Here is a 26,381-nt window from a genome sequence, read left to right as displayed (position 1 = left end):
GCTCCTTTCCCAAACGCATTCATCATTCCACGGTGTCGGCGGTTCGCTTTCAACCCACTCTTCTACCATCTCTCTCCTCCAATACTCTCTCCTTCGGCCTTCGTCTTCGTCTTCCATCGTCTCGTTCACCGATTCCGAGCGCCCTTTGCCCAACTCTCCTCTGCTTCTTTTCGACGCAACACCAACCATCTACTGGTACGGCAGTACACGCTCACTCTCACTCTCTTCCTTTCGACAGTTTACGTTCTCCTTTTGCAACTCTTCTCGTCTTCCCTCCACTCTCTCTACTCCTTTCTTTTTTTTTCTTTTTTTTTTTTTCGTTCCCTCCGGGCCTTTTTCGGAACTGCTCCGTGCGTGGACCACCCCGGAACTCTGCGAGATACTTTATACGCCCGGTCTCGGAACAGGTGTTGCGACAGTCGTCGGTCTAATCTCTTCGCAAACATTTCGAGCACACGATTTGTGGCCGAGAAAAGAGACGGGCTATTTGCGGGGACTTTAGAGCCGTTTCTTTGATCGGGATGATTTATTTCGCGTCGCGTTATAGCGTTACGATATCGTGGCTACGAGTGCGAACATTTAACGCTAGAACAATCAAACCCGCTGGAATGATGGATTTCAATTTGACGGGCCCGAGATAAAAACGTCCAAAGAGAAACAACTATTTTCCTTGATTATTTCTTCGACGAGATTGCAAATTGTTACCGCTGCAAGAAAGCAGCGTCGCAAGGAACTTTAACACCTCTGTTTCTTCGCAAATGTCCATTCCACCGTGATGCGGTGAGAATCATCCGTACAACCCATTACCATTACTTTTTTACCACCCTGTACACACGGCCGACCGTGCCTGATTCGTCGTTTTATCGTGTTTGTTCTCGTCCAGATTGCTGCGACTTCACGCTCGCGTTCGTTAACGAGGCGTCGACAGCTTTTCGATAATTACATCGCCGTTTTTGTCGCCAGATTGAAGAAACGAACAGAAAAAAAGAAATCATCACTAACAACCGTGTCTCTCAAACACGGCGCATGGCGAAAAGGATTTTACCATCGGTAGAGACGTTATTTTTCATTGAAAATTCTCGGCAAATGTTCGTTTGACGTTTCAATCGTGATGTCCATTTATGACGGAGCCTACGGATGACCAGTTTTCAAATTCTAATTAGTGTATAAAGTAAAGAATGCCGGTGTAAAAAGTTTCAAACACGCGACACCAAGGCCGAAAGTGTAAAGAAAGGTTTAACGCACGGAGGTTTGTCGAATCGGTCGTTCGCCGGGGCCGAAATTTGCATTTAAACCCACGGCCGGAGGCAAGAAAATAAAAGGGAACAGGCTGTGCGCGATTTGACGAGCTCAGCCGTGTCTGGATAGCGGATCGTTGTCGGTGAGGAGCAGAAAAAAGGCAGCATGCCGAAAGAAGGGATCGCTCGATGTTCACCGGAGAACACCATCTGGTTCTGGTCTATGGGTTGGATAAGTGCCATTTCGCGGTACTTTCGTGTCGTCGAATCGCGTCAGGTTTTCTAGATTTCGAAATCGGTCATTTGAAATTATCATATTTCATGTTTCAAGCCCTTCACGATGGAATCCGTCTATTAGAATGTTTCTCGTTCGAAGAGGCATAAATTTGTCCATCTTCTAGCGTCCTTCTTTGGTGAGCGGCTTTTCAGAAGACCACCATTCATCTTGCCGCGTCAAACCCGCTTCTTTTCACCTTCAACATTCCCTCGAGCAAATCGTTTGGGAATGAATAGTCGAATCTCGTTCGCATCTGTCGTCTAAATTTTTCCAGACGAACACATCTCGTCCCTGACCTCGTCCGCCAAAGTATTCTACGATGGTTTCTCCGCGCGTCTTAGGTACTTCGGACGCGGTATCTCCAATTTCTCGATGAATCTCTGTTGGTAGTTTTACTCGGAAGGCGGGTAACTCGAGTCAAACTAAGGGAAAGAGGCAAACCGAGCAGAGAAGGAGAGAAATTTCGGTTTTTCATCGCGAGTAAAACCACCTGCCAGCGCGAATCTCCGCATAAATTCTCCTCTCCCCGGCCAATAAATCCTGCGTGGGCCCCTCTTCTTGGTTGTAAAACGTCGCGTCGGCGAGCCAGTGTTATATTCGCCATCCACCGGAACTCTCCACCCTCCCCCTCCAACCCTTCTTCATCCTCTTCGAGACAGTGCGCTGCCTCCGAGACCACCTCCTCCGCAAACGTCTTCCTTTTTCCCCCTTCTTCCAATAAAAAGAACCAACCTCCTCCTCCTCCTTCATCTTCTCGCTTTTCCGTTGTTCCGTTAAAAAGAATACCACGTTCGTCTAGCAAAGCTTCTTCTTCGTCTTCTCGCTCGGAGAAAATGGAATCTTTGTCGTGATTTAATTAAACCGAAGGATCTCAGTCGAAGCATTTAATATTCTTGACTAGAAAGTTTCCCAGTGAACGTTTGAAATATCAAGGGATTACAATCGCTATACCGTTGTAGCGAGGACGTTGATTCCTATACCAGCCGCTAGGTGGACTCGAGTACATAATTCACTTTCTCGCAATCACTCGAGAAAGGATCGATCCACCGATTCTCGAAGAAGCTCTAACAACCAGCCTACCGACGATATTTCAAAGGCAACACATTAACGTTGCTCGCAAGGTAAGTGATCCTCGGTGTTGTTGCACACATTCTCTGCTACATCCACGAGCAAAAGGAAAAATGGAATCGAAAGGGAAGAAAGGAAGGGCAGAAGAAGTTAAAGCCGCAGTAGAAAAGGAAGTAGAGAAAAGGGAGGGTACTCTCGGTGTATCGTAGCACCAGGCTCACCTTGTTTTTCCACCGGTGGTATTCATTTCAAGGACAAGAGAAACATTTCGATCGGTTGTAACGGCGATTCCCGGCGCAGATTTTCTGCGGGGCAGCTAGCAAAAGGATGCACTAAATCTTGCCCGGATATCTCGCGAGTATATCAGAGTCAGTGTGGCAGCGGGGTGCCCAATGCAGCTATACGCCGCATTTCGCTCTCCAAGCGAAACAACAACGCGCTCCGTGCAAAAGAGAAAGAACAAAGTTCGCTGTTGTGTTGTGTAGTTGTTGCTGCCGTTGCTGCTGCTTCTACCGTTGTTGTATTCACGCTGCTGCTGCTTCGATCAGCTACGTATCGACCGTTTCTGCGAATCTTTTCACGAGGGTACATCGTCGACCCCTGACGCCGCGAGAGGATATGCAGCAGCTGCCGATGCTTAGACGCCTCGCAGCGTATCGCGCTTCCCTTGGTTCAATAAATCGAACCTCCCGGGAGATACGCAAGCAGCCAGGGTTAGACAAAGCGTTGAAAAATTTCATCGAATTCTTGTATCCGACTAACCACGCCTACCGTCGTGGAAAACGAGCTTCCAGATCGAGTTTTTCCCCACTCGAAACTCGTAAATCTATGAAACCAGCTCGGATCTCGGTGTCTAAATAACGCGGTACCAAAAGTAACGACGAAACTCGCGCGAAACCGGCTGGGTCCGATGCGATACGGCCCTGGGTTCGCTGCACCGTGGTTAGAATCGTTCGCCGGCACAATGGAGCGTTGCTGTGACCCCGATGACCCAAAAGTCCGAATCTCAGGGTTAAAACGACCTCGTTGTCGGCTCTCGGCGATCGTTGACCGCGCCGTGTACGATCTTTCGAGCGTCGGGCCAAGGAGCAAAGGAGGACGATGAAAGCGAGCGAGCGGAGAAGCAAAGGAAGATGAAAAATACGTGCGAAAGCAACCAACGAGTCTTTTTATCCCGAAAGAAACCGCGAACACCTCGTCGAGGAACTGGACCTAATGGGCTTCCATTAACTTCTCTGACAACGGATAAATTCGACCGGTTTCCTCAACAATTGACTAAATTTAAATAAAAGAAGAAAAAAGGAGATCTTTGGATATAAAAAAAAATTGAAAGGTAGTGAAAACGATCATGAGATGGGTCCAAGCATGGTCGACCTTGAATTTCGGAAGAACCGAAGGCTGGCGTAAGAAAGGGAGAGTGGTTTGGTAAGAAATTCAAAGGCTTCGTCGTTTCACCGAGTCTCGACGATTCATCATGTTGAGGAGGATGCGTAACACGCGGTTACTGCTGATCAAAGAGGCTGATCGTAAGCTTTTAAGAAAATTCTGAGGAGATCCTCCTATTTTTACGCTAAACAACCCCTAATTTTGAAAGATCCTGTATCGAAGATTTACCGCCACGCAAATCCAAGGATATTTCCACCCCTTCGCATCCGTTTTCTCAGCGCCATCCTGCCAGCGTTTCTTAAAAACGTTTCTTAAACGCTTTCACCCTTTTTGCGGCACGTGTTTTATTCCATTTTAACATCCCTCTTCACCGGAGCTCTTTTTAACCTGCCCCTCTACCTTCCGTTTTGTTTGCCGATTCTCCAGGACTTTATCCCCCGCCTGTTTCTTCAATCTACCCTCTTCTTACCACTTTTCGATCTTTTTATTACGACGAACCCACCGCTCAAGGATTTTCCTGGCTCTTTCTTTTTATCTTCGTACCTCGCGTTCCTTCGTCCTCCTCTTGCTCGATCCTTTTAATCTCCGTCGTTTCATTTCGAGACTGTCGTTCATCTTGCTTCGATTCCTCATTTTTTTTTTCTCCTGCTTCTTTTCGATCCAGTCCTCCTTGCTCCTTTTCATCTTGCTCGTTTTTTTCTTTCTTTCTTACTACTCGAAGGATCTTCAATAGCCGCGTTCTACTTTGACAGTTTTTGTTCCTTGCTCGTTTTCGCCTTCGCTCGATGTTCATTCCTTTTCTTCCTCCTTCGATCAGCGCGCTTCCATCATCCTGGAAAGGGCTCTCGATTCGTCCTTATCGATAGTTTCATTTGCCTCTGTCAATTTACTCGGACCCCGCTTCTTTGCTTTAATTTTAAAAACGTCTCAACGCGATAATCCTGTAGCTAAGATAAAAATTCTGATATTTCCATGACACTCGATTATTTTAAATCCGAGCAGATTTATATTAGATGTCAGCACGTCTCTGAAACGGACGAAAGGATTTTAATCCCTTGTCCTTTTTGTAGCAGAATTTTCGACAGATCGCAGAGCCAACTCCTCCGCGATAATTCCTTGAAATCTCTTTAGCAACGACCCACCTACTTTGCCAACCTTTGCCCCGCGAGAATTTCAAAGGCCATCCTTTTAATTAAGCGGGCAAACGAGCTTTCCACGATCGCACGGCTCACCGATAAACCTTTAATGACAGACGACTCCCCTCAAAACTTGTTAAACTTTTCCCTCTTTTTTCTCCTCTCTTCCCTTCCGTATCATCATTGTTCTTTTTTCCCTTTAATATCCAAGCATCGAAGGATGACTCGAATCGCAGTTTATCTGGTAAAAAATACGCTCTCAACCATACGCGTTCGTAAAACCGTTTCTTTATAGACGGACTTTATATCTTGGATAAGAAAATTCATTTTTCTTCCTGGTCCGTCCGTTCGATTCCAGTTTTATTCTCCTTTCATGCTGTTTCAGCGTTTACGTTCTAAAACGTATGACTTCGAACTTTCCGACAGCTGTATTCCATATCTGACTTTCGAAAGAATATCATCGAAAAGAAAGGGTAATACGATTTCCGTCGAAGAAAATCCAGTTTCCTAATTAATGTCAAAGGTGAAATGAAACGTTTCACCGTCTTTCAAAAGTTTCAATAAGAAATGACGAAATCACCGTGCTGTTCTTCGTCTCGCGAAACACAGGATTTAATATAAGGTGGTTTATTGAAGAAAAGAGAAGACGGAGGGATGAGAGGGTTTCGTGTTTTCGATCGATCAGTCGCAGCAGAGCTACGCGTCGATCTATTTATTTCTGGCACGTATTTGCCTATACAGACACAAGAGACAATCCTCGAACGAGCAGGCATTCGTCGCAGTGCAGATCTCTGATCTATAGGACGATTCAAAGGACGAGTACACTCTAAAAATTGTCATTTCAAATCCTATGACGATGAACTCACGTTTCGAATATGTAACAAGATTTCTCGATATTTTGAAGAATAATATAAAATATAGGACGTTTCTTTTTTGAGACGTGCTGTACGATTCGATGTGTGGCACCGTTCGCTGACACACAATAGCGTCAACCGGAGTCCCTTTAACGCGAGTAAAAACGGTCTGTTCTCTCGACGCGTGTTCTCTCGCGCCGGGCTTCTGTTCAGACGTTAATATCGAGCGAAAGCAACACGATTTACGTCGAACAGAGGCCGTAAACAGGATTCGCGGGAATCGTGGCGCGGTTTTCATCGTCTCTCTGGACGATCGAGCACGCCGAGAGATATCGGTTCGTTATATCCGACAGAGGGTGTACTCGCATTGTGGCAGCGGCACTCGTGTTCCATTAAAGCCGCCGCTAAATGACAGGTGAACCGCGATGCCGAGGACGGAGACGATGCCGAGCGCGCGACACTCTCGCCCAACCTCCCCTCTTCATTTCTACCATCCTTCGTATCAACCTTTCTTGCGGTAGCTTTGTTTAAAAAATATATATATATATATATTTTAACATTTCGAACGTCTTTCTACGCGAAACATTTCCCTTCGTTCATCTCTGACTGCGATCCCGCCGGCACAGTCCGATTCCGTAAATAAACACCCGAACCGGATGCGACACCGGAGTCGTCACCAAGACGAACACTTGGAAACCGGAAACTCGACGAAAGTCTTACCACAGCTAAAGCCGGGAACAAAACCAAAGTCTCGTTGTCCTAACAGTGGAGAAGTGCCGGGCTGTTTGCGAAGAAAACGGGCTAAAAACTTTCCTCCTCGTTGGATCTCGCGAAAACTTTCTTCACCGAAACAAAACAGACTGCATTGTCCAGACCGTATTTTTATACCGAAATATTTGCAAGGGAGGAAAAAGAAGCGTTACCGAGGAATCAAAGAGATTTAACGGTTTCTGCATCGGTCGTAAGAATTTCTCGTGGCCGTTGGTGGAGACGATGTTACAACGAGGACGTAACGCGGCACATAAAATTAAGCCCTTCTTTAGAAGAGGACCCGGATTATACGACTTCGCGGTTAATAACTGTCGCTGTTCCTTCCATAAACGCTCGACGTAGTTAACTTGCCTTCTTAATACACCACCATCGACCTATCTGCCTTGATCTGAACGGATTTACGGCTAAATACACGCTTGCGCGCGTACAGCGCCTTTCAAAGAAAGGAAACAGTTGATTATCCAAAGTGGGAGGCTCTTATTGAAATTACTTTGACAATTTTCACGAGCATAATCTGTCAACGCGGCTCTAATTACTAGAATGGCCTCGGGACTCTCATATCTAGAGAACAGGATGACAGATGTAATGTCCTAGTAGCTGAGACAGTTGATTACGAACCAGGAATCATCCGAGTGAATCTAATTATCCGCATCGTCTATTAATTTGCATAATAGAAGGATAGGAAAAAAGTTTACTCTCTACGGTAATTTGATCAAGCGTAATGACTACATCGGTCTTTTCCCCTGTGAAAAAGGCTGTAGAAAGCGCGCGTATGGGGCGCGAGCGAGCATTATATTGGCACGCACGACACGGTTAATGTAATTACCTGTAACGAAGTAGCCCGGCTCTGTGCTAATTAATGGTAGTCGTGGCGTGTCGCTACCAACTCGCGCGACGATCGCTTTGGATAGATTAAAGTCTTGTTTAAAGCCCGTGCCACGCGCGCTTGTTGCCTCCAAGACGCGTGGTTAACGCAAAAAATTCAATCACCTTTTTTGTACCCCAACAAAAGGTCTCGCTTCTTGTTTGTGCCTTTAATTAGCACGCCCGAGTCGCCGTGTTACTAACAAGACTTTACGATCCACGCGAGAGCTTTCAGGAGAAAATTATTTTTATTGCTATTTTTCAAATGTGCACGCTCGCACATACGAGGGTTAAGTGACGGGGTTCGTAAGGCAAGGGTTGAAACCACCAACCCTGAAATCAACGTTCCTCGCGCACGTCAGTCGTGTGATCGTCTTCAAACAAAAAAAAAAAAGAAAAAAAAAGAAAAAAGAAAAAGACTTGAATAATCTAGTCCCCCAGAAGGGTAGTTTCTAATTGACGTTTCGGGTTCACGCTCCCCTTTAGTGGCCGGCCCTGTGTTCTGGTCCAGACTATCGATCTCACGGATGGAAATACACGGAGGAAGGGAGACAATGACGAAGAGAAAGAGAAACAGACGGCTGAAACGCAACCAGAAGTAAGGACTGCCCGTTATTAACTCGTTGCAAAGTCGTAAATTCGGTGACGTGTTCTCCTCTGCGGAGAAGTCAGGGATGCGCTTCCTGAAGACCACCAGAGTTGAAGAGCGCGTTGTTCTCGAGGACTAACGAATCAGAACGAAGGGACGAGGGTGCTCGTGAATCAACCAAGCGCGAGGGGTTGCACTCGAGAATCCGACCAGAGTTGATTCTGAACGCGTGTCAAAAAGAATGCAACTTTTTTTTTGCATTGATACTCGACTAAAAAGTATAGTGAAGAGATGTAAATAGATAATAATAGGAAAATGACGAGACCAGTTTCAGACGATCTCGTTCGATGACACGCGTTCATTCGTGACACGATCGTAAATAAAAGAGCAAGAGGAAGCAGGTCGGCGGTCGAGGTCCCTGATCCTCTTTGTCTCGAGCCAGCTCCTTGGCGCCCTGTCCGATCCACCGAGCATCGATAAAGGCAACGGAGGTGAAAAAAAAAAAAAAAAAAAAATCGAAAAGGCAAGAATAGAAAAAAAAAGAGGGAGAGAAAAGGCAACGGTGCGTTATTGTCGTTAACTCGTTAGAGCGGAAAGAATCGACGCTGACAGACTTTCAGTATCCAAGACGACAGCGTCTGTCAGAGGGGTTGTATTTGATGGTGGCGCGGTTGAACGCAACCACGGAGGAACTTTGAACTCGAGGAACACGAGGATACCCCCCCGAGAACGACACCCGATACTGAATAATTTATCCAAAGGTATTACACAGCGAGTATCGTCGCGAAGTTAAGAACCTGCCATTTTCTATTTAGAACGTTGATGGAGGGTCGCGTGTACGTTTTACGATACCTTCGTGTAGTGAAATAATTTTGTAAATCAAGCCGTTGAAGGGTTAATAATAATAATTCACCTCTGCGGCCGGTGACCATGTTAGGGATGAATTGCTAAATGAAATTGTCCAAGTTCCTATCTCAAATTACAAAAGCAATTTCAATGCCGTTTAAGACGAGCATTCGTTGTTCGATTTTTTTTTCAAATAAGCTGATTAAAGTGGTAGTGAGCTGTGACCCCCGTGGCAGTCAACGGTGTTAACCGAACCAAGACGCGATCTATTAATGAAGCAATACCGTAGAGTGGGTTGGCGAACACGCAGCCAACAGCCACGAGGCGTCTCTCTCGATGTTGTTGCTGGTCGAGCGAAGCGGAGCCGAGCCGTGGAGTTTCAATTAGATCTGGTCATAATAATGCTCGATCCTTGTGCCCGGCATGGCGGCCCGATGGTTGATGACCCTCCTGGACCCCGGAGGAGATATCCACCCCGAAGGGTTCAGCCTTTTCTTCCACCTTCGTGATACCGAGTTGTTAGTCACGGCGTTTCCGGGTTGCAGAACGAGATTCTTTCTACCGATCACGACGTGTCACGCCACGCTCTCTCGTGTCTCTCTGTCTCCTCTCCTTTCCTTTACACTCTCTTCTCCTCCCCCGTCCACCTCTTTATCCTTATCCTCCTTTCCTTTTCCATCTTATTCCCATGCTAGAACGAATGGACGACTCGAGCATCGCTTCCACTCCGGTTCGATACCGATGCCAGAGAAACCGGCAAATAATACTGAAACTAATTGTCACAAGGAACGATGAACTAGTAAATCCCTTTGAATTTCTTGGAAATCTTCTAGCTCGGCTTTCGATCTACGAATAATCCTTATCCAAGGCTCGAAGCCTTTAAAAATAAAAATAAAGACAACCCACCAAAGACCGTGCTAAATCTTCGGATACCTCGATTCGACACAGATCTTTCGAAAATCCTGAATCCAACATGGAAAACTTTCATATCTGCCACGAGAACGTGCGAGTTTCCAATATTCGACAGGATTGCACCGAGAAAATCAAGCTTCTCGAAGACTCTCGAAAGGATCGTCCAGTAATTGCGCGAAATCGTTGACAGAAACGACAAATCGTTCGGTCTGACGGATGTCGCTCGTCGACTGGTCGACGTATCTGGGTCATCGGACCACTTTACCCTAGGGAGATCCCTCGTCGAAAAGAAATTCATCAGGGTGAATTCACTCGATCGACTGGCGTCGAGGAAAAATTCACCTCGGACAGTGAATAAGGAGAGATACGAAAAGGGAGCGCAAACGCCTTAGGTACCACTTGCTACGTGCGCCAATACGTTGACCAGCCAAGACGTATTGGCTTTTGATTGAATTTCCCTCGATTTTCTTCAATTTTCCTTGCGTACGCTTCGGGCCAAAGTGTATCGAAATAGACGTGTTTGCGGGAGTATTCCCTCGGGAAACTTTTCAAGCGCAACTTCTTCGCCGTTTTTTTTCTTTTCTCACGAAAGAAAATAACATTTTAGATGGAGGGCAGGTCGAAGGGCTTCTCACACCACCGTAACAATTATTTTCATTGGCTATCGAAGCCGGGTACGATAACCGGTGTCGTGACCAAGCGAACGCCTAATCTCGGTGAAACCTTAGGTTCTCGAGTATTAAGATCGAGCGGTGCCCGCGCGAAGATAAGTGGGCCTTTTGTTCCCCTTTGCTTTCTGGTGTTCTCGTAGTTGCGCAAAAGACCATCGTAAAAAAGGGTCCCACGTTCGAACGGACAATCCTTGTTTCTGATTTACGTTAAGCGCCGACGAAAAGTCTGCTTAGAAAGTTGCGATTTGACCAGACGAATTACTTCCTAGGCCGTACTAGACTCGAATCGCCTCCGAAGGAGTTTGTCTCGCGGTGATAAAAATTTCTCGAGGGATTGGCTCGACCGCGTGTCTCGAATTTAATTACCGACAGGTTTCGGGAGCAACATCCGGCTGCTTGACGCACGATTTTCGCGTCGAGCCTCCTCACCGCGGCTTGTTCCATTGTTCGCGCCGTATAATGCCACCGTTGTACACGCGTGTCGTGCCGATTATGTCACGTACCCGCCACGCGTGGCATGCATACGCGAACGAAAGCGTTTCTTTGGCTCCTCGAAGCGGCGTTTTCTATCCGGAGGATGGTATTCTCGCCGACCCGCCGGGCCGCGCCACGTTTCTCAGACGTGGGAAAGAGGAAATACCGATCCCGAGGGAGTTTTCGATGAACGAAAACGCGTACAAGCAAGGGCGAGGAGTATTTGTGACTCGTAAACGATCGTACATAGCTTGGATAACACCGTGAGAGCAATCGGTTCGCGGTTCGACTTGCGGCCACGGAGTAACGCTTCCTGCTTTCCCGCGATTTTCCATTCACGGCCCAGTTTCGCGTTTCCTTTCGTTTCGAATCGTTCGACGAACGAACGAATCCGCACCGTGAATACGCTACCCTTGGTGTCGGTGGTTCTCGCGTAACTCGAGAAGGTTCCAGCGGTTCGATCGAGCTACAAATTACCTCAGCCGTGAAACACGTTGCTTCGTTAACAAGCAAGAAGTTTTCGGTGATCCGAGGAACGCTCCTGTCCTCCTGTTCCTTTCCATCGACGCGCGAACGCAGAAAATGCAGCCGATTGCATTTTCCTGCAACCTTCTGGGAATCTCGGGTCGCTCGTGCGTTTCGAAGGGAAGTGTGAGAACCGAGGCGATCGAGAGGTTTCGACACGGTCGAGCGGTTAATTAGAATTTCCAAGGCAGTAGGATTTCGTCGTCAGCCTGGATGATTCTCTTTTTAATTACCTTATACGACAGAGATGTTCGCTTTTCTACGATCGCGAGTCTCCGCGCGAATGAATAATGCATAAATGGTAATTACCGGTTAAGATGACAGCGCGTTCAATTTTATATACAAGCGGGTAGAATTATCAGTAATATGGTAATTGCTAAGATGATCACGTGCAAGATGAAACTCGTATTCCGTTTTCTACAAACTGTTACTTTTACTACCGCTCGTTAACAGGCCCCGCAATCTTCAAAAGCAGTTCTCACGATATTAATCACAATGAACCTGTTGGTTAATTAATTACTGGCAAGTGAAAAATTATGCATCAAGATTACGATTACTTCCGACTTGTTTCATAAATTTCCATCGTGTTCGAACGGTTAACCGTTCCTCCGGAGGAACGTTTTTCGAGGAACGATCGGAATGGCGAGCAAATTATCATCCCGGACCGTATCCAGTATCGTTCTTCGAGGTTTTAAAGTGCATCCAGGTGTGGAACAGTCTGTAGGTCAGTTACACTGTTACTGTTACCGTCCAGGCAATTACCGGTTATCTCGTGCCACGGCAACGGTACGCTCGCGCCCAGCCGTACCATGGAATTCAGCTTTAACCCCTTTTCAACGCAACGTCTATACTTTATTTATTTCAATTATCCGAAGACCCTTCAATCATTCCCCTGTTTACTTTTAGGAAATAACTTTTGATCCACCCTGTATATTTGCAAAGTAGAAGTGCCGTAGCACACCGCATTTCCCCATCGATAATATAAAACTGGAAAGCTATTAGCCTGAAACGCAAACATTGCACGCAAACCGATCCATCGAACCATAAAACAAACACCCTTTCTTTCACCCTTCCATCCATTGGCGATGCAAAGGGTTAATCACCCTCCTCGATTCCCACTGGCTCGAAGCCCATTTTTATTTTCAATCTCCTTCGGAACATCGTAAAAACGTCGATCGATACGGCACGTTTTCTTGAATTCCAGGATCGACGATCGACCGTGAGAATTTTCGAGGTGCCGGCGAACGAAAAGGGCCGAGGGAAGTGTTCGTTTTTGGATCACTTTTTACCTTTAATTCACGGCGTGGCGCGAATCCTCGCCACTCCGGGTGATCGAGCAATAGTCTATCGGCGATAATTCCAGACATCGAGCCTGCCATCATTACGACTAATGAGCTAGGCGGGTGCGGGTCTCTTTGATCCGCGGCGTTAGAATTAGAGCCCTTCGATTTCGCGTCCCGGCTAACCGAATAAAAAGGGCCGGAGAGAAACGAGAACCGAATATATCGACCACACCCATCGCTCTCTCGACGCGTGTATACTATATCGGGGGGTCGGTTTTGTTCGATCCTACCGTCGACGTTCGTTTCGACACCTCTGTTGACCGATGAAAAACCTTGTCCGAACGAAAGACACTGCGCTTTTTCATCGTCAATCCCCCGCTAATTTATTTACATTTCAAATTAGCCAGGCAATCGGCCATTGTTTCATGGGGTTGCTAAAGCAATTATTGGTAATTCGATTTCGAGGGATTAATCGAATTAATTATTCGTGAATTAATTATTGGCCGTCGAATAATTACCGTAGGTCGTTTTTCCATCAAGGGAGAACGACATTGCGTTCGCTCGATTTTATTAGATTTTTGCGATCAAATTGGCAAAATGAACGCAGAGATTATCCTATTTCACGGTGTTCGTTTCAAAGTTTTCGAATGCTACTGAAAAATGGAATTTTTACGAACGTCGTTCGCCTGTCAAACGGTTGTATCTAGTTTAGCGTGCGGTTGATGCAACGTACAGGACACGAAATCACGCTAGGATAGCAGTAACGAAGAACACAAGCAATGGAAAAGCTGACGGGTCACGACAGCGTGTTCCTCGCAGCGAACGGCTGCCGATTGAAGTCGTGCCACGAACCCCGCGTCCCTGTCACGCTTGTCCAGAGAAGAAGCTTCCTGCGACGTCATCCTCGATTCCTCGCTACGTGCGTTAACCTTTTAACCCTCTGCACTCCGAGCCTTTCTTGCCATCAGGAAGCAGCAACTCTAAAGCTTTTTATCTTATTTCCCTAATTGCGAATCATTCTACCCGTGCGGTCGTTAAAGGTACGCATCAGATTCAGTAAAAATCAAATTACCTACTGCTCGATGAGTAAATTCCGATAGTTTAATCATCACCAAAACGCTCGGCCTATCCTCTTGGCACGTTACAAATTCGCCAATTTAAAAATTTCAACCTTCTTTCGACGATCCTCGAACGAAATTAAGGACGTCGTCGAGAGGAGCAAGCTTCTACGTACGGTTTATTCAGGGTGCGTACCCTTGTACATCGGCCTGTCCGTCTTAAACCCTGTAATTATAAGGGACCGGTTCTGTCCGGCGTGTACACCTACGGTACACATCGTACGTTCTTGCTGCCTCTACCGTAAACTTTCCGCGTAATCGTCCCACGAGCCTCGATATTAAGAGTTCTCTGTCCGGTCTGCTGGCCGACTATGGGAATCGGCGCCATTCACTCTCGCCTTCGAATAGAATAAACCGGTCGAATGGGATGGAAAAATATTCACCGGCATTCGTTGATACACACGCAAGGGACACGGGTAAAACGTGTAAAGATATCGATACCTCGTTCACGAAATCAAGTTAAAATTGCGATCGTACGCCGTGATCGCTGTTTGCAAATTAGCGACAGGGGGTTGGCGTATCGGAGAATAAGGAGTAAAATAGATAATTAGACGTTTGTAATGGTCGTCAAAGGGTTGAAAGAACACGGTACGCGTAGGTAAAATCAAGCCAGGATATCGTTGCCTCGGTCAGACGAGATTCCACGAGCAAACGGCCAGGCTTGCAATCGGAATCCTTTCACGGTCGAGTCGAGAGCGTGCGCTCGGAAGGCTGCGGGATTTCTAATGCCCGCCCGTGGTCAGAATTACCCGCGGCGCGTTAATAAACCGCCGGGTGAAGCCGGTATCGCGTGTCGCGAAATTCCAGCTAGCTGAATCATGCGAGAACGCCCATATTCGCCGAGAAACCGATCGATCCTCGCTTCCTAACACTTATCTACCCCTCAGCGATTCCGGCACACGTCCAACTACGTACAATCGATTTCTATTGTCTTCGCGGCGCGTGAAATTCGCCATAAAATATTCATTCATCCATGGAAAAGCACGGCGCAAATGGAAAGTAAGCAGAATCGAAGAGACAGCTAGCGAGCTTTCCTTTTTATTTCCAACTATCCAACGATAGTTGGAAGATGTTCAAACGAACGTTCCTCTCCGATTCGAAGCACGTGCTCGCGAACACGCGTCGATCGTGCTAATTCAACCCGATCAAGGCGTGCACGTACCATCCGTATAATCGTTACAACGATCCTTTTCCCTTCTACGGTCTCGACCACGACCACGTCCAGTCATTGATTCGCGAAAAGGCCAAATTTCCGGCCGGTATCTTGCAATGGAAAATGCGGATTTCACTTTGAAATTTCATTCGTGTGGCAACGTGGCGTTTCTTAAACTGGATTTCACGAAAGGATTCGAGTTAATCGCGTTGACCAGATATGTACAGCGAGATTACAATAGTAGAGGTTCTTATTGTCTTAGGAAGCGTAACTGTACCGTGCGTACAAGTAGCTGTACGCGTGGTGTGCGGAGCCGTAGATCGCGGAGGCATACGGTCGAGTTCTCGCGATAGAATGCCACGGTGCGGCGTCAAGGTGTCGGCCTATCAGCGGATCTACCGTTCGAGGCAAATGGCAATTTTTCTCGAAGCTTTTAATTAGACGACCGGTGCGGTAAGATTAGAGGCTGCACTCTGTTCTCCGGCATCCCGAGAAGCGGTAACGGTAAATCGAGCGCGTACAATCTCGCCACGAAGAAAACGACGCGACGCGATACGCTGCATCGCCGCTGCAACTATTTCGATTACCATCTGCTACGTATAGATATCATCGAAATTTCAAACATACTCGAAAATATCGTGCTCGCAAATAAATTCGCGACTTTCGCGTTTTCTTCGCGATTCCGACGGATAACAATTTTTCCTTTTACCGCGCTCCGAGAAGAAAACACGCGGAATTACAATTTCTAATTTAATAATTCGTGAAATTTACGATACGCAGCACTCGAGTTAATTGGTAACTTTCGAATCTTTCTCGTAAATTCACGTTCGCGAAAGAGATCGAAATTTTCTTGTAGACGTTCGTTCGAGAGATAAGAGGTGAAACGCAGCCACGGATTGAATGGTAGAACGGTTCGTCATAAATAATTGATAGGTAGGCATTTACTCACCATAATCGGAGCACAATCTCGCCGGTCAGACACGGTGGAGGACGGTGCGGCGAACGCAGCATCTGAAACAGAACAAGCCACTCTTTTTAATCGTTGAATCACCGTTACAGATTGCTGACAATGGAACTTCCTGGCCAAGTTTCAACCGATCCGTTAGCAAAAACTCCTTTTCAAACTATGGTACATTATTCAATAGACTTTATCCTTATTTATAATGCAAACTGAATTGAGAGACATCGTACAAAAGAAATATCCGGTAGCATGAAAAGTAGCAGCGCGCTGCAAGAACCCTTGAAGATTTCGTAAAGGAAATAAGAAACTAGTAGTTGACCAACGAATTTCCGGCCATTGCAGGAAGAAAAGGTGATTTCAAAAAGTTGCGAATAAACTTACTTTCCGGCTGGATTCTCGATCGTGGATACATATAACTTTACAGAAAATTTGACAATGTTTCAGACTGAACTTTGCACTTTCCACTTTGACGAGGAGAGGTGTACGTTAACTGTTGGCAAACCGCGAGCAGGCTAGCGACCGACTATTCTCTCGAGTAGCTGCAGGCAATCAGCTTACCGGTGATCCGTAAACGGATTAGGCCAAGAAAACATGCTCCTCGGATTTACGACGACGATTTATCTCGGTTAGCCGAGTTTGCCGACCGATCTATCTGTCGCCGATCCGCTACACTTTTTTCCGATCCGCGTGTTTCAAGAAAATTCAACGTCGCCAATGAATCGCAGCTGAATCGCGAATGAAACGTTTCTAAACGAAACGCGTCTCTTATTCGTTAGATATAATTAAAATAAAATTTGATCTATCTGTCGCCGATGAATCGCAGCTGAATTGCGAATGAAACGTTTCTAAACGAAACGCGTCTCCTATTTGTTAGATGTAATTAAAATAAAATTTGATCTATCTGTCGTCGATCCGCGTGTTTCAAGAAAATTCAACGTCGCCGATGAATCGTCGCTGAATTGCGAATGGACCATTCGTAAACGAAACGCGTCTCCTATTCGTTAGATGTAATTAAAATAAAACGCAGCTTCATCAGCTACGATCTCATCTTCCTTATTTCCGAATTTCCCCCGTTGCAGGAATTTCTATTGCCAACTTTATATCCAGGATAAAGAAGCGGTCGTGACCTGGCCGTAAACTCGTAGAAACGACGACGGCTCTGTCTTCCAGGCACGTTTAGAGGCACTTACACGCCCGCGAGATTTTCCCTCCAACCCTGACGTTACCATGGGGACATTTTCACGAGGGTACGCTCCCCATGATCCAGGAATCTCTCTCGGGTAGGTTATCTCTTCCCTGCCGTTATCGAGGATGACTACCAACGATCGCTGAACCGTACACGAAAGCCGTTTGCTTCGCTCTCCGAAACGGAGTCAGCTTTCATTAACTGCGGCGAACAGATTCGACCAATCTGCCAGATATCTAAACCGAGCGGGCATCATCAAAGTGCGTGAGCTATGTTTATTATTGCACCGCGATACACGTCGTGCGAGTTGACTTAGGACCCTGATAGGTCCAGAATAAACAATCTCTGGCCGTATGAAACGGATTCAGCGGAAGTTGGATGCTTGAATTGCTTTCAACGATAAGAACGATACGTGTCGAGTTTACCCGTTTCGTGACGCGTATATACGTCGGCGGAGAAACGAGAAATAACATAAACAATTTGCGAAATTGTTCTATTCGAAACGAATGCTCGAAGCACTTTTGCTTCGCGATCAGAAGCGCAATCGCGTGACTTCTTACTAGGAGAACGTTTGCCAGGAGATGCGACTTAGCGATACTCGGAGAAGAGGATCATCTCTTTCGTTTATGCGATCACTTCGCACGAGATTCCGAGTATATAGAGCGAAAAGAGCAGACGCTCGGGAACGATCGAGTTTGCAAAGGCAAAGACGGAGGCGATAAAGAATTCCATTTCCTTGGAAACGTTACAGAGAAGTGGCGTTTCCAGTTGCCGAGAAAACGCTACCGATTTGTCTACCTTCTACCTTTATCAAATAATGCATCCCTTTTCAAACAATCATCCCATCGAACGTAGACCGAAAATAAAAATGAAAGAACGTTCCTTCGCGCGGCTATTAATCATCAGCTGAGAACCGAGAAAGGAACCGACGATGATTCGATTTTATTTTTCAACAAGCACTGCAATCGATGCGAACCGAAAGCACCAGATCGTGGTGGCGTGTCGAAACCGGACCACCCCGATGAATTTTTTCCAAGAACGATTCATAGATCGTGCAGGAAATCGTGGCGAGACTTTGCGTTCACGAAACTCCTCTAACCACGGCTCGTTTCGTCCGACCGTACGATTCGACGCTTCAGACGGTAACAGGGCTAGGGAAGAATAGTCGAGGAAACAGGACGAGGACCTTAGCACGACTGCATCCGGTGTCGAATTTAATACAGACCTACAGTCAGAGACTATTTCATTTGACGAAAATTCCGCGCAACACGCGCTTCGAAGATAATCTTTCGGTTCATACGTGACCACGTGTTAATTTACAGGTAAAGACTCGAGGATAGACAGTGTTATCGGTACGGCAAACGTTTCTAGATGTGTTACGTGTTACGTTATAAAAGCCTGGCTATGATAAAGACGTAGAAAACGAAAGACTGCACGCGTTGCAGCACCTCCGCTGATAAGGAGATAAGAATTACAACAAGCGCATACCGAGCGGCGTCGAGTTTTCATATCGCGTTGCCTGCTAAATTGGATTGGATTACAGGCAGAGGAATGTTTGTGAGAACGAACAGGCGAACATATCCCGAAAGAATTTCGTCGCTTTCGCGAAAATTCGATGGCTAACGCAACAGTCAGAACATAAACAATCGTTTCGACTCAGGTGTACCCGTTAATCGCTCGATGTGTTTCTTCAGTTGCAATTCGATGACACAAAAGTATCCCAAAATAGCACTTCGGATACACCAATTTAAAGCTTACAGTATCAAGAAAACGACTGCGTATGCGATTCATAAATATTTTTAACACAAAACGACTGGTTGTCGATCAAAGCGAACAGTGACCGATTTTGAGATACTTCAACTCTGATACAATTTCATGACATAAAAATGTCACGAAATGCCACTTACGACGCATCAATTTAAAGCTTAAGATCCGAAGAAAATGTCTATCTAAATGATTCTGGGATAATTTTAGAGTAAGCCTCGTAAACGTAGGTCAATTAACTCCCTTACTCTGATAAGCGATTAAAAGACTATCAGGTATAATACTTTGATGATCCATGTTGAAAACGAAGCCCGTTTCCATCGTGGAAGCAGCGGGCTGACTGTTCGCTTCGCCCGAATGAATTTTAATATTCATCCGTGGCGTAGCGTTCTTAACGGAAAATCCTCGGGAAGACTGAAGAAGCACGCGCGGCTCGAGAGGATCCCCGTTACACGAGTAAATTGTTATTATCGCTGTTGTGATTATTGCGGTTCGCGATACCGCGTTGAATAACAATGGCCCCTTACAGCCAGGAGACACGTAATCACGGCCTTACACCGGGACGTACTGTATTAACTTTAATTGTGAATTATCATACGGCTGACAGCAGCGGTATTATTAATCCGTGAGACGTTTATCGCGATACGATCTTCAGGGTTAACCAGGTCTTTATCGGTGGTTCGTTATTCCTATGTGTCTTTCACAGCCATCGTAATTAGATAACGATTCACGATATTCGATTACGCCAATAATTAGGTACTTTGTGAAACTCCAAATTTTTCAGGACTTTTAAAACCTTGAAAGAAATCAAAGTATCTTCGCGGATCGCGTTTCCGAAGATTCACGATGACTCGTTAAACAGGCGACAGAGGAACGACGCCTGACTATTGTCTGGCAAACAATCTGTCTCTTGTTCTAGGAATTTCTAGAAGCCAAGACGAAGAATGGATCGATCCAAGACATGAAGAGAAACGTCCATTCTCGCGTGCACTTGACATTTTGCAAGCCACGCGAATGTCGGTGTCAGCGGCACGCGTCAATCCACCTTGCATCTCCAGCTACGACCGAGTATTGCTCGTATCTCAGGAAGATCTCTTAATTAATTTCCACCTTGTACGATCTCGGAAACCTTCCTTTCGATGCTTATCCAGCGACGATTTCGTTCTTTATAATCTTGTTCGCGCCTCGATCCTAAATCTCGTTCGAATCGCATCGAGATACCATCTGAATTTCATTTCCACCAACAGATCGACTCTGGATAAGAATCGCGACGAATGTATCCTTTTCGAAATACGAAAAAGTTAATAAAATGGCATTGTTTATTATATATCAAAAGTGACAGAAATTTTAATTGACCACGATGAATCAATCACGCGCCGTCGATGTTTTCATAAATCAATCACGTACACTGTGAACTGTTTGAATAAAAAATATTGTTTGTCAATGGATCAAGGAAGAAGAAAGAACGGTGCAACATTAGAGGAGGCAAAATCGATAGCCGTCCATCGGGGTCCGTGGTGTTCGTGTCGAGCTATCGAAGCTTCGTGCGACCGAATGAGCTTCGATCAGAGATAATAGCGAACCGATCCGTTTCACCTGATTACTCGACAAATTTGTACTCGGTTAGTTGATCGAGCCGTTCGAACGATAGGAAATTCGAACCTTCTCCAATTCGAATGCGAGTAATGCCGCGTTCACAAGTGCCGTATAAATATCCTTCTATAATCTATCTAAACTAGCCAGATATCTGTTCGGGGACCGGTTTCTGCAAACGCGTCACATCATTTAATGATTCTTTAATGAAGAGGTTCCCACGAATATCCTAATTGCCTTGAAATTACCGCGATGCGAGCCGTTAAACAGCGGAACCTATTGCTACGTCGAAATGAAAGCGAGAAGTGAACGTCTTCTCGCCGAGTAATTTGCCAGCTTCGATGACAGTTTTAATAATTAACGAATCCTATTTTTCTTTTTTCGTTTTTTCAATTGTTCCAACAGTTACCTTGGTACTCGTCGCTCTTTCACCTGGTGGACAGCACCGCTTTCTGATTACGCAACCGATGGATCGGTATTAACAAGGTGGTACGATTTCGAATCCACGAAATTCGGTGGGAGAAAAGGAGTCGATTAAAATACCTATTGGTTGTTCGGCTGATAACGGTGAACGCAGATTGTTAGAGATATATCATATCGGAAGACCGATTTCCGCTAGATAATCCTCGCGAAGAAAAAGAAAATAGGTAAGTCAGGAGATTAATGGAAAACGAGATATAGAGAGAGAGAGAGATAGAGGGAACGTATGGAGGTTCTCAACACTTTCACCGAATAATACCGACACGTAACGGTCGCTAATTGCTTCTGGTAATAGCAATTAATCTTCGTCTCGTGTTACGCGAGTTATGAAAATGGACATTTTTTTTTTCCTCGAACGTACCAGACGTGAACTTTTTAAATGGCACTAGCTTTACACCTTGCCTCCCAAGATTCGAGGGAAAAGAAAAGTAATATAACCGAGAATTAATGACGATGACTCGCCGGCTAGACGGGTAATGCTATATCAAATCAATGATAAAGAATCTCGACCGAACGAGAAGAGTCTGAAACTTGTGCAGGAAGTATACGGTGTCTCGAAACGATTCTGGGAACACGGTTCCCCAATTTCCCGGGGGAAACAATGACTGAATGAAAAAGGCGGAGACGAGGACATTGCGTAAGACGAGGATCGTAAACAGGGAAACGTTCCTTCTCGTTTTCCTTCTGCTGTGAATTATATACATCCACGATGCTGGTGCATTCTATCGAGGAACAATATAACAGATAGTTTCGCGTGAACTTAAAGTTGGACCAATTTAGTCAGGTTAATTAATTTCATCGGGGAATCGAAACACAATGTTTCTGGGTCAAATTTGTTTGCCGAACTATTCATATTCGGTTGGTAAGCTTAACTGGGGCGGAAGAGAAATCAATGAGCTCGGTGGACCCGGAGGATCGTGTTCATTAAGCAATCGATAACGAGTCGGGGGAAGCTGTCGCGTAATTATCGCAGGGATCTCACGAGGAATCTCATTAGTCCGCGATTTCCCGCGTACACCTTCTGCTCGCGGATTATCAACCGCGTTACGTGATAATTCGCTGTAAGAAGAGGCTGTCCTCTTCACCGGATAGAAGGTATTCGCACCTCCCATTCTGTATCTCCCTTTCTATAGAAGCACTTCGAAGCTTCTTGTTCCCGCGACAAATCGCGTTCGCCGTCTTTCAATCGCGAAACGGATCCTCTTTTGCTACGAATCGAATCGAATCGATCGATCGATTCGATGCGTAAAGTGGCATTCATCCGTTGCATCGTTCGCTTCCTCCTACCTTCTGACAAAGTCTCCTCGATCGAACCAATTCTATCGCAAGAGATTACTAAAATATGCTTTGCAAACCCTGTTTGTGCACAGCCTCGATAAAGGAACACAAAGTTCTGTGATACTCGTGGAAAGAAAAGAAATAGGTAACTATAGCTTTGAAGTGGAATGGTAGACTCTCTGTTTGCAAAGCTTATTCCAGCTGAATCGGTTTGTATTCCAGTGGCAATCGGAAAACGCTTGGCCGATGAGGCAGCGACGAAGAATAGAAATCGACTATTCCAGATCGCGCACACCTACCTACTCACCCACTCACCCACCTACCGTTCCAGCCAGCTTCTATCCACCTCTTCTCCAGCAAACGTTGAATCCCCCCCGACTCTGGCGAACCAGTCTGTTTGTATTATGTAAAACTTTTCCTTCGTCTCTACCAGCCTCGCCATTTGATAATACCCTATAACAGACTCTCCGAATCCTTTTCTTTTTCATCACCGTCTATTCCCGATCAATCGTGCCAGAAGACATTCTTCGGATTAAATCTTATTACTGTTTGTTTCGTCGGGTTAGCCAGCAAGATCAGGTGCGTGCAAGATCACCGCGTAACACCGTTCACGTAATCGGCTGCGAGTCTCCGCGCCTGGTTAATTGCGTAAGGTGAAATTTCGCCGGAAGGTACATCTCCGTACTCGCTCTCGATTCCGTCCAAGATTTATCGTGTGCCACCTATCGCCATCGAGCAAAGGAAAACCAGCATCGAACCAGCGCGTGTTTTTAAAAGCCTCGTAATGGATATTTAGTCTCTGCAGGGCGTAACGGTGAAGAAAAATCGCGAGTATAATCGTGGATAATCAGTCTCGAGGATTTCTACCGCCAGTTCGAGTATTCTTCCCTCGAGTTACCTACGGCGAAAGAACGGCAATGCGTCCTAATGAATGTCGATTCGTCGTTGAGATATTAAAGATATGTGTAGGTAGGGATGGTTCGTGGCTAGCTTACACGCTATCTACCTAAATTCAATAGCGTAAGCACGAGCCGGTTGCGATCCCATCTGCTTAATGAATATTTTATGAAAAACATTTCTTCCTCGACTTTCCGTAAATATTTATGCCTTTACGTGGCGGATAGAGATAGATCGAGCAAGGGAGTTGCCGTGTATATACCTGCTGTTTGTCCGATCGATCTTCCTCCTTGCTTTTACTTTCGTTCCCCGTCGAGTATTCCATTCGAAGAAATATTTCTCGGGACAGCGTTCGCGCTCGCTGACTGTCAATCGCCTGATCGTGCGCATTTTCAATTTCTAGATAAAACTACATCCTACCTCTACGCCACTGATCTCCGAGAGTCCTGGACGGTGTCGAAAGAAGCTCTTGCGTACGCAGGATACGCCAAACGGTATCGCAGGAATCCGTGGAATTTCAAGGTTTCGCAGACGGGGATAGCGGCGTCGATACCGCGGTATCGATCGATCGATCGATCCTCCCAGGGACTTCCCAATTACGCAGGAAAGCAATAAAAGCCAACTTTTCCTTCGAGCGCGTTACAATGACTGTTGGGTGCCTTTAAAACATTTTTTCAAGCATCGAATGAAAACACTTCGATCAACAGTATTTTTCTCGGAACCATCAAAGCTCGCGCATTCTCGTAATTAATTAATCGGGCAATTTGAATTCGAGTGGTATCGGTTCGAGTATGAAAGGTGGACACGAGGAGGGAGGGAACGGGATATTTCGCAGCGATACCCATCCTGTTTGCTCGACCTTTTAAATCACGCGGACGAGTAGTACTCCAGATTCGCGATTAACCAGCGTCATTCATCGTCGACTGACCGAGAACGCGGCCTTCTTCGTTCATTCATTCGTTCTCGCTCGATGACGTAACGAATATTGTCAATGGTTTTCGTTGGAGAGGAAAAGCGAGGGGAACGCGTCACCTTGGAGCCCATAGATAACCCTTTCGCTACGTACAGTATTGTCTTGAAATAAGCAAGTGGTCTCTGCCTCGAAATAAGCAACTCGCTATTCCCTCTTCTTTATTTGAAATCGCCCGCAGAACGAGAAAACAAGTCATCTTCTATCATTTTTAAAAAAATAAATTCGCATATTCGACCGATTACTTTATACCGTGCCGCTCGGTCCCGATTCGGGAACAATGCCAAGTCGAATAGCATACCTGTTCCGTAATAAGCAACTTATTCCAAGGCAATATTGTATTTCAAATTTCTCGTCGCAAATGTTACTTCCAATAGCGAACATGAAACGTTCCTGAAGCATTCGCATATCTTCGTTTCTTCAGCGTGACTTCACGCCGCCAAGGATCGAATAAAACCCGCTCCTTTTCTCCTCGAACGCGTACGTGTACGCTATTTTACATCCACCCACCGGGCTCTTCCTGCGGAGCAAACGAACGATCGAGAAACGCGGCTAAGAAACGAACAGATATAAAGGGAATGGAACGCAGCCGTATCTTCTCCACTTTACGATTTCACGGAGATTTTCCTTTCGCGAAAACGTTCCCTTCGATCGGCCCTTCCTCGCGACTCTAACGCCGGCCTTAAATAATAATCACGGTAACGACAATCGTTGCAACGGATCGAGATAACACGATAATGACTGGCTCGATCCAACAGAGCCGCTTACGCGCAACGTGTAAAAAATGATGTCACGGTTTTCTGAACGCTCGCCAATAACAATCCGAATACCCACATTGTAAGTGGTATACGCTTTCTCGTATCCCGTACACCTGCGAACGAATAAAAGTTTAACTTTCGACGACCGCGAAGAAAATCGTCTGGTACTCTCAAAAACTCAACCGCCGTGCACATCTTGCTTTCCACTTTACGAGCGAGTGATTTTCTCAACGATTCCGTCGATCGTAACACGGAGCAATTTCTTTCGAGGACTCGTTGGCAAATCAGCGAAATACTTTCGATCCTCGCGATACACGTTCCACCGAAGACGAATCGACTCTCCTTCATCGCCGTTTCGTTAGCAACGCGGTACGATGAAACTTTTTCACTTCGACAGCGAGAGAGAATGTACTTTGAGGCGTACAGACACGTCGAGTGAACGGCTATTATTCATGAGAATTTATTAATACCGCGAGTAAGTCAAATTCGACGGTGCTATTAATTTCTCCCGCGAGGGAAAAGAAAGAAAGCGACTCGAAGCGAGTTGTTGGCCGCGAAAATTGACTGGCACCGAGTTAATCCTGTCCGTATTCGTCGAGCAGGGCTTCTCGATCGTCGAATCTATCGCGAGGATCGACGGGGCGAACGAGAAGGGTCCGAGTACGAGAAATCGCCGCTCGTAAATCACCTAGTCACCCTGTGCGTGCGTTCCCCGACATTTCCTTTTTTCTTTTTTCTTTTATTTCTTCTATCCAACACACGAGTGTGCTTGCAATAGTGGAAAGAGTCGAAGGGTGCACTGGCGTCTAACGGAGAAAATTAACGCGTCACGATGACGAGTCGCGCTGTCGAATTTGGAAAAATATTGCCGCTTTAGGGTAGAAGAAATTCCTTTCTCTACGTTTCAAAATTAACGATTTAAATGCTTGCTAGCTTCGAAAACGAATATAAGTTAAGTCCAGGGTCTCTGTAGACCCAGCACCGTTATTGGAAACTTGAATACCGGCGCCTATGCGCGAAGACGTAAAAGTAAGAAGGGAAGTCTGGTAGGCAGTTATCCTATAGGAAAGGAATAAATTAGAGGTGGCTTATCAACGGAGTCGTTGATAGGCGTATGGTAGGTCGCGAGTTTGCTTCAAAGGGGTTGGACAAGGAACTACGCGGTGTTCCAGATGGTAAAGAGAAAAGGGGACAGCCAGCGATCGGGACGTGTTAATCGAACGGCATGGATTTATGGCCCCCGTGAGCCCACGGGAAAGGTGGAGGGACTACCCACGACCCACGCTGTTTCTTTACGCTGCTCGTTCGAGTACGCGTGCGATGCCAGAA

The 26,381-nt window shown here is 46.0% G+C and overlaps 1 protein-coding gene across 7 annotated transcripts in view; it reads right to left on the bottom strand.

The window, feature by feature from the left end:
- Prosap (SH3 and multiple ankyrin repeat domains prosap) overlaps positions 1-26,381 on the bottom strand; it is a 94,140-nt gene that overhangs the window by 44,564 nt on the left and 23,195 nt on the right. For 6 of the 7 annotated variants that reach the window (XM_034340802.2, XM_034340807.2, XM_034340805.2 and 3 more), the window contains exon 2: positions 16,115-16,176. The gene's annotated coding sequence lies outside the window, so the exon portion shown is untranslated. Of the gene's footprint in view, positions 1-16,114; positions 16,177-16,507; positions 17,606-26,381 lie in introns of those variants that run through there. The other variant, XM_034340803.2, reaches the window with a different exon arrangement.

The sequence above is a fragment of the Osmia lignaria genome, chromosome 15, assembly GCF_051020975.1.
Source record: "Osmia lignaria lignaria isolate PbOS001 chromosome 15, iyOsmLign1, whole genome shotgun sequence".
Taxonomy (NCBI): Eukaryota; Metazoa; Arthropoda; class Insecta; order Hymenoptera; family Megachilidae; genus Osmia; species Osmia lignaria.
Note: the sequence above shows the minus strand (reverse complement) of the source record. Positions and strands in the feature narration are given on the sequence as shown.